The sequence below is a fragment of the Leguminivora glycinivorella genome, chromosome 22 (genome assembly GCF_023078275.1).
Source record: "Leguminivora glycinivorella isolate SPB_JAAS2020 chromosome 22, LegGlyc_1.1, whole genome shotgun sequence".
Classification (NCBI taxonomy): domain Eukaryota; kingdom Metazoa; phylum Arthropoda; class Insecta; order Lepidoptera; family Tortricidae; genus Leguminivora; species Leguminivora glycinivorella.
Window position 1 is genome coordinate 11149097 of NC_062992.1, and position 12340 is coordinate 11161436.

A 12340-nucleotide genomic window follows, 5' to 3' on the forward strand; every position below is an offset into this window, starting at 1 on the left:
CTTAGCCAGCGAAGCGATCACAACTACGTCGAGGCCGACCAAAAAATATAATTTGTAAATATTGTGTTTTGAGCCAATATTTTGATATTAAAATAAAGTTTTTTGATAGTTATTCATAGTATAATATAAAAACAAGTAAAAATATGTGTGAAAATATGTTTTTTTCCACTCCCGGGTTACGAAACAACGCCATCTAGTTTTAAAGCAAAAACTAAGCTTTTTTCAGGGGTACGCTTTTTTGTATGGGCTATATCAGTCTAGTATTAAATGGTCCTTGCTACATAGCAAGTTCTTTGACCTCCATGTCGTAATTTGACCTTGACATTTGCATTCATCTCCCAATAATTGTTTGCATTTGCGCAAACCAACCGGTTTTTAAAATACACAAGCTTAACCTTCACGATCCCGAGTGGAATATTTCTTGACAGAATTATAATAGTTTTGACATTTCTTATTACAAAATCATCATCATCATAAATTTAAGAGATATGCTCTTGTCGGTGGAGTATTTTCCAGCTTTTTCTATCCTGTGCCAGCTCTTTGACTCGACACGGCCCCCCCTTTTTCTTTTATTTGGTCCATGTAGCTGCATTTGGGCTGCAAAATAGTTATTTGTTTTTACAATGAGGCAAAGTTGTTGTTTAACCGCACATGCCAATATTGATACTAGAGATGGGCCGAATATTCGGTACATATTCGGTATTTGGCATATTCGGCAAGTTTTTCAATGTTCGTATTCGGCCGAATAGTTCGGTTACATTGCCGAATATTTACCGAATAAACAAAGTAAATAAATAGCGTAAATTGTTTCGTAATTCATCGAATAATGACATCCCTTTTCAGCATTCTAAGTATGGATTCTAAAGAACCACCAAAAGGAGTTAAAAATGCGTTAAAATATAAGTATCTAAAATAATTATGTAAAAAAGTAAAAATAACGTAGCTTAAGAAAAAAAACCAAAATTTTCTTCTGCACTACTTTATAGGAATATGAATATTAGTACCCATTACCAATTATTGAAAAGTGTTTACCTCTAAGCGAGGATTTAAAATATGGCGGAACCGAATATTCGGCCGAATATTCGTATTCGGCAAAGTCCGTATTCGGCCCATCTCTAATTGATACCCGAGCAAGCGAAAGATTCCAATAGAGCGAGCGTAGCGAGTTGTTCAAAAAGTGGAATCTTGAGCGTAGCGAGGGTTTCAAGGCATTATACAAACTTTACCACCGAGTGCAACACAGATTTTTCACCACACCAACACGAACAAAAAAAAACACTGACTATAAAACATCAGACTAACTAAATCAAATCCAGCAATCTATTCAATGTTTATGATTCAAAATCATCATTTATATGTAAATTCTACCAGGCATCTTAAGACAACAAGTTAAAATTTGTATGAAATTACTTTGCACTCTTGTGGATAAAATTCAATTTTGCTATCTGTCTTTGAATAGCAAAGTAAGCCTTTACCAATTGTGTGGTCAAAAATATTTTACTACTTTCCTTCACTTCAAGCCTGAAAGGGAAGAGCACCCTTTTTAGAAAAGGTAAAAAGATTATATCGCAATATTACGCAACGGAGCATTTCTTTTTTTTTTGCCAATCAAAAAAATTTGATTGTTTTAGGGAATTTTAGGTCAATTGTACTCAGAATCATGAGTACACAATCTCACTGGGAGACAAAAAGTGTCCCAGAATTTCCATACATTTTTGTTACTTTCCTCTTTTGTTACCCCATACAACATATACGGAAAATGGTAACAAAATAATAAAAAAATCGTATGGGACAATTTTTTTAACTACTAGGATTGAAAAGTAGTAATTCTGAGTAGAAAATTTCTATAATATGCTATTTAATAGCATTTTTTTTAAATATCACACTTCATAAAAGTGACAAAAAAAAGAAATGCTCAACTATTCAATATATCCCTATAATATTACGATTATTATCTGCGGTGGAGCAAAACGTCAGTTTATCTCACTCTTGCAGAGATACAATTATTGCATTACTGGTTTAAGTATTACCGAAATGTAGAGCTGCAATAAACTAATCTAACCCAGATCTAATGCAGTTTCGGGAAGGTCAACAAGACACAATAATATTTATAAACATACATACAATCACGCCTGTATCCCATAAAGAGGTAGGCAGAACACATGAAACTACTAAAGCTTCAGTGCCACTCTTGGCAAATAAGGGGTTGAAAGAAAACGAAACTGTGACATTGCAGTGACAGGTTGCCAGCCTCTCGCCTACGAGCTACGCCACAATTTAACCCACACATTTATAAACAACTTAATATGTATAACAATACTGACGATTGATATTTTTTGACGACCGGTCTGGCCTAGCGTGTAGTGACCATGCCTGCTAAGCCGCGGTCCCGGGTTCGAATCCCGGTAAGGGCATTTATTTGTGTGATGAAGACAGATATTTGTTCCTGAGTCATGGATGTTTTCTATGTATATGTATAAGTATTTATATATTATATATAGTTGTCTGAGTACCCACAACACACGCCTTCTTGAGCTTACTGTGGGATTCAGTAGGTATTCTAAGTAATACGCACTTTTAAAATGTAGGTATGCACCGAAGCTAATGTCAAATGTCAAACTCAATATCATGTGGTCTTGATTTTCATAGTCACCATCCTCCTTGCGTTATCCCGGCATATTGCCAGGCTCATGGGAGCCTGGAGTCCGCTTTGACAAGTAATCCCAAGATTTGGCGTAGGCACTAGTTTTACGAAAGTAACTGCCATCTCACCTTCCAACCCGAAGGGTAACTAGGCCTTTATTGGGATTAGTCCGGTTTCCTCACGATGTTTTCCTTTACCGAAAAGCGACTGGGAAATATCAAATGACATTTCGCACATAAGTTCCTAAAAACTCAGTGGTACGAGCCGGGGTCCGAACCCGCGACTTCCGGATTGAGAGTCTTGGTTTCCATAGTAACCGTTCGTAAATATAGTTCATATTTAACGGATACTTTCCATAGTAACAGTTTACTGGGACACTTCAACAGACATAGATTACTTACAAGCAAACAGTTCGGTTTCACAAGGGGCCGTTCCACGACCGATGCTGCTTCGGTACTCATTAAACATATATATAATTTTTGGGAAAATTCTTGTGATGCAATTGGCATATTTTGTGATCTTTCAAAAGCCTTTGATTGTGTGGATCATGGAACGCTCATTTTGAAATTAGAACACTATGGTTTGTCTATAAATGCCCTAAACTTTATGTCTTCTTACCTTAGCAATAGAACACAAACAGTAGTTGTTAACAAAACTCGCTCTAGCGGGACTGTAGTCCAATTAGGAGTGCCACAAGGCTCAATTTTAGGTCCATTCCTGTTTTTGGTTTATATAAATGATTTGCCATGTATAGTGAAAAACTTTTGTGAAATAGTACTTTTTGCTGATGATACATCACTGCTTTTTAATGTTGACCGAAAATCTACGGATTACAATGTAATTAATAGCACGTTAGCTGATGTACTGCAGTGGTTTACTGTCAACAATTTACTTCTTAATTCTAAGAAAACCAAATGTATTCGATTTTCTCTGCCGAATGTTAAACCAATCGATACAAAAATACTTTTGAATGATGAATGCTTAGAGATGGTAGATACAACACTGTTTCTTGGTTTAACATTGGACAAAAATCTACAATGGAGTCCTCATATAAAGAAACTAGCAAGCAAATTAAGTTCAGCCGCATACGCCGTTAGGAGAATCAGGCAACTGACTAATGTTGAGACAGCTCGCCTAGTGTATCATAGTTATTTTCACAGTGTAATGTCATACGGTATTCTGGTTTGGGGCAAAGCAGCTGACATACAGACTATCTTTGTATTACAAAAGAGAGCCATTCGTTCTATTTACAACTTAGGAACACGTGAATCAGTAAGAGAACTCTTCAAAGAAATTAATATCTTAACTGTAGCTTCCCAATACATTTATGATAGTATAATTTATGTTGTTAAGAATTTAGACTGTTTCACTAAGAATTCTGATATCCATAATTATAACACTAGAAACAAAAATAAGCTTGCCATAAAGAAGTTTCGTGTCCGTAAAGTGCAGAAGTCATTTGTTGGGCAATGCATTCATTTTTATAATAAGTTACCTGACACTGCTTTGAGATTACCCCTCCCAGCTCTTAAGAACTACTTAAAAAAATCATTGATGTTAAAGGCTTATTACAGAGTCGAGGACTATTTGACAGACAAACATGCATGGCCCGAACCAGAAACTACAAAAAACGAATAGCAATTAAAATAATTGTATTATGTATAGAGGACACAGTTCAGATAAGAAAGCACATCAAATATTTTATATTTTATGTTGTGTAGGTAAATTACATATTTAATGATATTGAGATTCATATTATCTTTTTCTTCTATGACAATTTGATATGTTTTCTCTGAAGAAGAACGACGTATTATTAAGCAATAATATAATTTATTGAAATTGATTTCCATAGAGTACCTAGTCTGTTCATATTCTTTGATGAATACTTTTGCATGTTAAATTGTATGTTGTTATTTAATGCATGTTAATTATAAGATGTAATGTTTTGAAAAGAAGTTGCCCGCCGAGTTTCTTGCCGGTCCCATAGTGGATACCCCCCTCCCAACTGAGGGGGGACTGAAATCTTCTCGAGGCTGAGGCGTAGGGTTAGAGCCGGCGTAGCTTTATTTGACGTTCATATGCGCATTGTAATATGCCTACTTGAAAAATAAATATTTCATTTTCATTTTCATTTTCATTATCAACTGTTTCGTAACCGGTCACGGTCGGATTATGCAACCATAAAACATGACCGGTAGTTTATTGTTTTGATGTTTTCTTGAAAACACATTGCCGGTTTTTAATTTATGATGAATGAAAAATACTCTTATACTAAAACTATTAAAGGGACAGTGAAATTCACTTTAAATTAAGTATTTATTACGGGCATTCCTTGGTTGCATTAAATAGTTATTTGTATTATAACCGCACGTGCCAATATTGATCCGCGGGCGAGCGAAAGATTCCAATATTGAGCCGCGAGCGTAGCGAGTGATTCAAAAAGTGGAATCTTGAGCGTTGCGAGGGTTTCATGCTTAAACAGCGACTTTTCCCCGTTGTAAAATAATAAATATGTTTCTCATGCTCCTCCTCCTCACCCCTCCCCCCTTTCCCTTTTTTTTGGGAATTCAGTTGTGAATATGTAATATTACCAGTCGATATTACAATTGTAGGTTCAAACATTCTATAGCCAATAATTAAAGACTGTCCGGTAGCCAATAATTCAGTCGTAATGTGAAACCTGCCGTATTGTTGGCAAATCTACTTCGCAACTGTATCAAAGATTCAATTACTGACAGACCGGACTTTACATAATAAGTTATCTAAAAAAAAAATCTATAAAGAATGCAATAAATTAATTAATTAATTGTGTGGCCGGTTTGGTCATAGTATAATAAAGAGTAGTATTATACAGTATGGCCACTCCCGTTCCCCGCTGAAAGTGCCGCCACCCGCTCTCGGTTACCTCACAGTTACCGCTTGTCAAAAGCGCGACCAGTCGACCTGTCATATCTCACTCATACAAGCATGGCACGCGTTCGACTGACACGTCCAAGCTTACAGTGTCCGAGGTGTGGTTTGGTGATGGATTAAGAATTTCACCACCCCCTTTACTCCCCTGGGTATCGTAGAAGTCGACTGAGGGATATAGGTTAATTTGTGGTGTAGACTCTGTAGACGATGGGCTAAATCCATAGCGTAGGTTTCTAGAATAATTTCCAGTGCGTATTCTCAGGAAATTGTTAAATACGTACGAACATATATTTTATGTGTGTTTACCATGAATAAATGCTTTGCTTTGCTTTACATGTATGCAATAAAAACAACTGTATAGCAAAGATTCAATTACTGAGACCGGACTTTATATAATAACTTATTTATAAATAGTGCAATTAATGCAGGAAGTCAAAAATGTTAGAGAGGATTGCCTCATCTTGGAGTTGACAATCCGTTTTCACATTTTCCGATTCGATATCGAATGTCGGAAGGATTTCAATGGAAAAAATCCAAAATGGTGCCTGTAATGTATGGGAATTGGGATATCGGTCCGACATCCGATATCGGATCGGATAATGTGAAAACGCCCTAAGATGAACCATTGTTGTTTTTCTTTTTATAAGTTTGACGTGTCTGTCTGTGTGTATGTCTGTCTGTCTGTCTGTTTGTCTGTTTGTCTGTCTGTTTGTCTGTGTGTGTATCTGTCTGTGGCATCGTAGCTCTCGAACGGATGAACCGATTTTGATTTAGTTTTTTTTGTCTGAAAGCTGAGTTAGTCGGGAGTGTTCTTAGCCATGTTTCATGAAAATCGGTCTACTATGTCGCAGTCGGGGGTTTTTTCAAAATTTTAATTTTGTGGTTAGGTTATTGTACTTAATTTATGTGCTTTACTACTACTACTGCTTTTCCTTTTAAAACTGTTGCATTTACATAATAACTTACATAAATTCAAAACTAACGTAAGTATGCATTGCATTTATTAAAAATATCACGGATAATTTACTTCTTTTAAATACTAAACTAATCTTTAATTTTTTTTATTAGGTTTGTGCAATGTCAGCGCTGAAACTTTTAAATGTAAACACAAACAAGTCAACATCATGCTTAAATAACCTTATTACCAACCTGACGTGAACTGTGAACTCACACACTATCACTTCACAGACACAAACATTTTCCATTCACTCACACGAAAAAAAATATAATTAAAAAGTTAGTTTAAAAAGTTCGTGTTGAACGCGCGCGCTTGCCGCCAAAACGCGGTGGAGTGTCAGAATGAACGTAAGGTTGGACAGAATGCCCCTCCATTCTGGTTTAATGTAATTATTTGGTGTAATCGAACTATTATAGTGTTTATGCTAAAACGATTTGTGGACGTTTGCGTTTGTAAATGTCAAGGTTTTTGAAGACTATAAATGCTTTTAAATACATAATGTCAATTTTTTTATATAGATCACAAATTTCCAAATAATTATATAAATCTCCAAAAAAGAAGCAAAATTCGAAAGATGATGAGTGGTCGAACCCGATAAACTGAATTTATTTTTCATTGCACAAAGTTTGAATTTTAAAATTTTGCTCACAGTTTCCTCAACATTTTTCAACTTGATAACTTGATAAGATCACATCAAAACACAGTGTGCTATATTTATTTGGGAGTTGAAATTGAAATAAGTAGTTTTATTTTTCAAGCGGCTTCTAGACAGTGTTACTAAGCTTGTTAAGGTCAACAGATTTGAATTATGTAAGTAGTTAATTTTATTTAACAGCATAATAATTATGAACGGTTCCAAGGCAAGTAGGTATTACCAGTTACTTTTAATGTAAGACGAAGAAGTAGCTTCCTTATTGAGCATTTCTACGAATGCATGTTTGCTTCCGCGTTATTTTATGAAATCATTTCAACCTTTCGTATTCATGTAAGGTACAGCGGGGTAATTACGACTAAGAGGCAACTTACAGTTTATAACCTAGACGAAAAATTCAAAAAAAAAAGTGAGGATTCGAGAATATACTGAGATATGACACACGGCCCAAGCTACAGCATAATACGTATATAGTATATGGAGTCTTAATTAAAATTTTGAAAAACCCCCGACTGCGATATAGTTGACCGATTTTCATGAAACATGGCTAAGAACACTCCCGACTAACTCAGCTTTCAGACAAAAAAAACTAAATCTAAATCGGTTCATCCGTTCGGGAGCTACGATGACACAGACAGACACACACACAGACAGACAGACAAACAGACAGACAGACAGACAGACAGACGGACAGACAGACAGACAGACAGACAGACAGACAGACAGACAGACAGACAGACAGACAGACACGTCAAACTTATAACACCCCTTCGTTTTTGCGTCGGGGGTTAAAAAGAATGGCATGGAGAAGGGTTTGGTGAAATACCTACAAGCGAAGTCAAATTATGAAGTATTGAAAATATGAATTTTATTACAATGTGTTATTAACCACGCGCATAATGCACCAAAGCGGCCCGATTCATCATATAAATATTAGAATATCTGGGCAACCGAGCTTCGCTCGGTTCTGTTTCGTATCCTTGACATGTGTCGCCATCTAGTTCAAAAATGAATAGTACCTACATCGAGCGAAAGAATTCTCAGCCTTAACAACACAACTACTCCACACGAGATGGCGCGCATTTCGCCACAAAAACTCAAATAGTGTATTTTCTATTCGTTTTAGCCTTGACCTGTGTCGCCATCTAGTGTTTGCAATAAATAGTACTTACATCGACCGAAAGAATTCTGTCTTAACAGTACAACTACTGCACACGAGATGGCGCGCGAAGAAAAACGCATGAAAACTCGAAAATTCGCGTTTTCCGGGACCTAAGGATAAGTTAGACCGATTTTTCACCCCCAAAAACCCCCACATAACAAATTTCTGCGAACTCGTTAGAGCGGTTTCCGAGATCGTCAGTGTAAATAAATATATATATAAATAAATAAATAAATAAATAAATATACAAGAATTGCTCGTTTAAAAGTATAAGATATAGACAGTATATGACTCGGATATGTCAGTGTCAATAACAAATTAACAATTATGTTATATTATAAGTAACGTCACTTTTCACACTTTTAACACCATATCGCAGTGGCGTCTTACTAGCATCTTAGAAGCTTTTTTCGAATACGGCAGAGTCCTACACGGAGCAAATAAACCACATTTTCACTAATTCTTGCATTGCTCAACATTTCCGTATCTTACAATCTTGACATCCATGGTGAGCGGTCTAATCGCCAAGGCCACAGGCCCTTAAAGTTGTGAGAGGTCCTAATTACAGTAAATTGTAGCCTTGGGCCCTTTTTCCAAATCTTGCTATTTAATTTATTAGAAGTTTAGCCTTTGGATAGACATATGACTAAAAAAAAAACAAATAAATGTGTATACAAAATTTGCATTTAATTCTTTTAGTGGTTGTACATTTTTAAATTTGTGTAATCGTTAATTCGCTTCTACTCATTTCCTCGAAGGTTGACTGGAAGAGATCCCATTAAGGGATAAGTCCGCCTACATTGTATATTACTGACTCTGTAACTGTGTCTCTTTTGTTTCCTTTATGTACAATAAAGTTTATACATACATACATATATTACATATAAAGTCTTGTTGCCGTGTCCAAATAATCCTTTTACGTTGCGGTAATATGTTGTGTTGGGCCGTTGAGCAAGGGTTTGACTTCAGATAGGTTAAGGTAACAATTGATTCATTGATAATAAAGTAATAATGAGTTTATTATTTTTTCCCCTCACTAGCTCGGAAACACGTGTTTTGTCCTTTAATACCAGCGGGTAAAAACACATTTTATCCACTAGTGGGTAAAGTAATTTGACCTTGAATAAAGTCAAATTAACTGCTTTAAAATTGATAAAAGTAGGTGAATCTAGTAATAAAGATGATTTACCACCTGTGGAACTACTAGAAGCACTGATAAACGCATTTGTTGCGTTGTAGTTTCCTCGCTATAGTGAGGGGAAAAGTTTTGTGTTACACTCGGGTGCAAATGTATTTTACTTCTCGTGTGTTAAAAAACTCGCAAGTTCAGGATTCTATTCTCGAACCACTCGCTTCGCTCGTGGTTCAACTATAGAATCTTTTCACTTGCTCGTTTTTCAATTCCACACTCGGCGTTAAAATACAACTTTGCCCCCTTGTATAACAATAGTACTAAATTCAGGTTTTGTTTGGCGTTTCCCATCAACCACTGGCACATTGGCTAGGCCCCATTTAGTTTAAGATTGACTTAGTTTTTGTTTCATAAACCAAGTAATGTTTTCTGGCTAAAATAATGTAATTAGATGTTTAAACAAATTATTACGAAAGATATCCTTTACATGCACTAATTGATCCTAGCCTCGGTAGTCAGGTTACAGTGACAGAAGTCCTTCACTATAATTGTTAGACGAGGGGCGAACTGAAAGTTTTTGGAACTAAAAAAATGTCATCCGGCAGTTAGTCTCTGTTGATGGTTTTTTCTACGGTGGCAAGCTAGCACATGGCTTGCCTGATGGTAAACAGTATCTGTAACCTCCTAATGATAAACAGTATCTGTAATTCTATAACCTAGCCTGCTGTTACAGAGTTTTATTCTGTGTTCTATTTCAGTTTTAATTCAGATGTGTGCACGTTGCTAACTTCAACAATCCGTACCCTCGTTGAACTCTGGCAACCTTACTCATCGGCAAGAACACGACACTATGAATATATAGTATTAATGTTAGGTCTAGTGTTATGAGTTTATTCATTAGAATGGACTTACCTTGGAAAAAAATCTTAGTAAGTTAATATGAAGATTTAATTTGTTAATGTTGTTTAATTCCCGTGTGGTGACGGGTTAAGAATTTCACCACCCCCTTTCTTCCCGTGGGTGTCGTAGAAGGCGACTGTGGGATATGGGGCAAATGTGGCGTAGGCGAGAGGCTGGCAACCTGTCACTGCAATGTCACAGTTTCGTTTTCTTTCAGCCCCTTATTTGCCATGAGTGGCACTGAAACTTGAGAAGTTTCATGTGCTCTGCTTACCCCTTCATGGGATACAGGCGTGATTGTATGTATGTATGTATGTAATGTTGTTTAATGTACCCTTAAAGTCATTTTCAAGCATTAATATTCATGCTGATACGGAAAGATTTAATTAATTTCAACGCAACTTTATATTATACGTCATTTCAAAAACTTTCAGTGTGGCCCACGTAAGTTGTAGCCTCGATCCTAGATCTGGCGACAGCGCACCGGACCGGCACATCCGGAGATTGTGTTCATTTAATATCTACTTTAAAAAAAAAACACACAAAAACATTTAATATCTGTATCTACATAATGTACATACATTACATTTGACGACCGGTCTGGCCTAGCGGGTAGTGACCCTGCTAAGCCGCGGTCCCGGGTTCGAATCCCGGTAAGGGCATTTATAAATTTGTGTGATGAGCACAGATATTTTGTTCCTGAGTCATGGATGTTTTCTATGTATATAAGTATTTGTATATTATATATGAGGAGTGTCTTTTCAAAAGGGCTTATTCCCTTTTTTTATTTTTTTTAAACTATGAATGCAGTGTTTCTTAGTATAGAAAATTACGTGTTGTTTTGATATTAAAGCTCAAAAAGTCTCGCCTTGATCTTTAAAAAAAGGGTTACATCAAAGTTTAGAACAAATTTTGAAGAATGTGTAATTATTATTTATGTGGATAAACCAATATTATGTAGTACAACAACATTGATATCAACTAACTTAATACTAAATCCAAAAATAAAACAAAGCTATTTTAAAATAATAACATTTACGCTACAAGGCCACAAAAAAGGGCTTAATTCCCAATTGTTCGCATCAAAAGTGCTTAATACTCAAAAACATATGGTAATTAAATATTTATTTAGGTAAATATGTTACGTTTGATGTAATCATAGCATTAACGTCAACTTACAATATTACAATTTTGCAAATTAAATATTAATTTCAAAATAAATACCGTGGAATTATGTTTTTCTCGATTTCCCAAAAAAAGTTCAAAGTGGAAATAAGCCCTTTTGAAAAGACACTCCTCATATATCATTGTGTGAGTACCCACAACACAAGCCTTCTTGAGCTTACCGTGGGACTCAGTCAATCTGTGTAAGAATGTCTTATAATATTTATTTATTACAATGTGTTTACCTACGTACGTCATTATTTGTGAAATATAGAAATGAAGTGCAAGCCAATTGCTTGAAGCGCATTGATGTCTTTTGTTTCCTACAGTTACTAACTTTAAAACATCAATCATCATCATTTAAATCAAATCCATTCATTTATCAAATATTCATGATTCAAAATCATCATTTATAGGTAAAATCTAACATAAGACATCAAACATTGATCTTGTGGATAAAATGCAATTTTGCTCTCCGTTTCTGAATAATCAAGAGAGCCTTACCTTACCAAAAAACTATAATGCTATCAGAATTTAGGTCATATCTCATACAAACGTGTCGCAACAGCCCTATTCGTGAACATAATACATATATTTATGTGTTCGTGACACAGTTCCGAAGATTTTGGCGCTAATGAGAGTATCATGGCCGTCGAGTGCAAAAACACGATTCTCGAGCGGCATTGATGCACTTCTGGTTAAAAGTTTACTTTAGTTTGACGGTTTTACTTTATCAGCAATTCCCGTCAACTTTGTACAAAAATTAAGGGAAAAGTTAATTTTGTTTTTATTAATTCCTATTTTGTTACCAAGAT

General features: G+C 35.6%; 1 protein-coding gene across 1 annotated transcript in view; it reads right to left on the reverse strand.

Annotated features, from left to right (window-relative positions):
• LOC125237691 overlaps positions 1-6827 on the reverse strand; it is a 68394-nt gene extending 61567 nt beyond the window's left edge. Inside the window, exon 1 of the mRNA XM_048144842.1 lies at positions 6707-6827. The gene's annotated coding sequence lies outside the window, so the exon portion shown is untranslated. The remainder of the gene's footprint in view (positions 1-6706) is intronic.
• Positions 6828-12340: the final 5513 nt, after the last annotated feature.